This window comes from Tamandua tetradactyla, chromosome 6 (assembly GCF_023851605.1).
Source record: "Tamandua tetradactyla isolate mTamTet1 chromosome 6, mTamTet1.pri, whole genome shotgun sequence".
Lineage (NCBI taxonomy): Eukaryota > Metazoa > Chordata > Mammalia > Pilosa > Myrmecophagidae > Tamandua > Tamandua tetradactyla.
In genome coordinates, this window is record NC_135332.1 from 57,521,465 (window position 1) to 57,524,317 (window position 2,853).

Below are 2,853 nucleotides of genomic sequence, written 5' to 3' on the forward strand. Positions count from 1 at the left end.
ACCTCAAGCCCCACCCCAACTCCACCCGGCTCCCCGGCCGAGTGCGCAGGCGCACGGTCAGGGGTCAGGGTTCAGGGGACGCGGGGGCGCCGTCGCGTGGTGGCTTCACTAGGAACCTCTCAAGGAGGCCGGAACGGGAGAAAAAGACATTTGCACCCCCACCCAGGAACAGTAACAATAACATGCTTCCCCTTGCATTCTCACACTGTGAAGTATGCGATGCAGGAATGGCTGCCGCATCTCTTTAGAGTGTGACCCAGAAAGAGAAGGAGGCCGTCCCCGTCGCCAGTGAGGCGGGTGTACATCTGTCCAACCAGCTTCTACCCTGCTTCGTCAGGAAATAGTGCCAAGGGCTGGCCATCCGACCCACTACCCATACCCCATGGTCATTTCTTAGGTTCTAGACATCGGTTGTTAAGATGTGGGTGGTGACCCAGAGTGTGCCTAGAACAGAAGGACCAAAAGGCCACCGGCATCAAAACCAGGTCATAGGTGTCTTTTTTGGTCCAGCTAAGTTTCAGACAGAATTAGAGTCCCAAGGAGGCTGGCAGGGAGTGCTGAGTGACAGCCCTGCAAAGTAAAGAAGTCAGTGAGGCAGGGCCAGGGCTGCTGGAGCTCAGGGAAGGGAAGGGCCACTTGGGGCTCAGAGCACGTGAGTAAAATGGTGACCCGAGCTCGGACATCCGAGACTAACAGACCGCCCCCTCGCGGTCCTCTCTGAACCTATGTTGCCCTCCTCCGTAAAAACAGGAAGAATTTATTTACTAAATTGCCATACGGTTATTACAAGAGAAGTTGGACAGTCTCTGGCACACAGAAAGTGCTCAATAAATGTTAACCCTTATTTAGCAATAGTAGGTGCCATTTATTGAGTGCTGTCTTTGGGCCAGGTATTGTTATCCTAGTTGTGTCTGAGTTCAGAGACCATGCTTTGCTACCATATCTTCTGATCATATGAAGTCTGGGGGAGAAGTAGTGAAGAGGTGGAGAGAGCAAAGAGAGAGAGAGAGAGAGGACATTGTTAGTAAAGGTCTGGGACTATGAGACCATGAAACGTATTAGGAGTTTCTTTGGACATTAGGAATTCAAATGAGGAAGTGTGTTAGGGGATAAGAGTAGAGGTAGATTGAGACCACATGATGGAGGACCTTGAATGCCAAATTAAGAAGCTTTGAAGGACTAGGATCATCTTTTAAGGTGGAAAGAAGACTTCAGATGATAAAATGTCTTGAAAGACTTTTTTTTTACTCATTGTGGCTCCAAAAAGAACACATAAAAAATGAGTAGATGGGGCAGGCCACGGTGGCTCAGCAGGCAAGAATGCTTGCCTTCCAGGTCAGAAGACCCAGCTTTGATTCCTGGTGCCTGCCCATGTTAAAAAAAAAAAAAAAGAGTAAGTGTACCAGGAAAGCAGATTTTGACCTCATACATGCTTAGATGCATACATATATAACACTCCCTCCCACCAAAAAAAAAAAAAAAAAAACAACCCTCATTTAAAAATTAAATCTAAGCCTACCATGAACAAGATCCTGTGCTTCGTCTGTAAGGGCTGCAGACAAGAAGTGTATGGAATCTTTTCCACAGTTTATAAACTTATCTATGCATCTCCATCTTCTTCTGATTGCCATTTATTTATTTACATCCAGAAAATTGACCAAGATGGGTTTCAACAATAGGGTCACAGGGGGAGGAGAAAGTTAAAGTACTGGAAATAGTTTGATTACATGATTGCTAGGCAACCACATTACACATGACACACATTATATATCATATTACAAGGAAAACCCTCATTATTCCTCCCCCCCACTATACTATTTAGAAAACAACCTACCCTACATCTGTCTCCTAGAAGCTTTTTGGCATCAATCTGTTTTAATAGCTATAAAGGAATAATTTTTATCCCTTTAAGATATATTATTTTATAATAAATCAAGTGCCTCCATCCCCACAGAACAATATGTAGTGCTAGAAATTATTAGTCTTACTCATTTAAGTACTTCAAAACATTAAATATTCAATTTAACAGTGAGTTCATGACAACTAGAAAGGGTTTAACATTATGTATTATTGGTTCTCTGAACTCTCAAAAAAGAGCTAGGCCAATAAAATAAGGTGCAATTTTGTGAGGCCCAAAATTTTAGTGTGCTTTGGGAAGCAAAGAGTTAAAAATCTGTTGGAAGTTAACTTGCTATAAGAGTATGAAAAGCCTCTGTTGCTCGCCTTCTAAGGAAATGCTCTCCTTTTTTCTAATAAAGCTTTCAACAGAAGACAAACTCTGTACACAATAAACAAGGTAAGCATTTAGGATACAATTACTAAATTCATTCTAACACATAATAGAAACTTTATTTATGAATGGTAAATGTGCTTCAAAGTGCTACTCTGTTAAAATTCCATTAAACAAGCCTTAAAATACACTCATTTGTGCCAACTACGAATAAACAGCTGAAGCAGCATTCCCAGAGAGACTAGGGCAAAGGACAGAACTAACCACAAATTGGCAGAAAAGAAACAAAACATAATCAAGTGTCAATAATTCACCATAGTTACTGTTCCTAAAATCAGAGCAAGTAAACAAAATAACTATCGTCTGATTACATTCACATGTGTTTTCATAATCTCTACATTCACTGAAAAATGTCTACATTGACGTGGGTAGAAACTCAAAAACTAAAGAGACTTTCTCTTAGATTAGGATATTAATGTGCAAATTTGGATTTTCTTAATTTACTTTATCTCTGCATTATAATCTCTTAAAGTAAGAACATAGGAATTGGTTTATTAAATAATTGTAAGGCATTTACATTTCATTTTCCACCAGGTATTTTTGTGTGTGTGTTTATTTCCTGA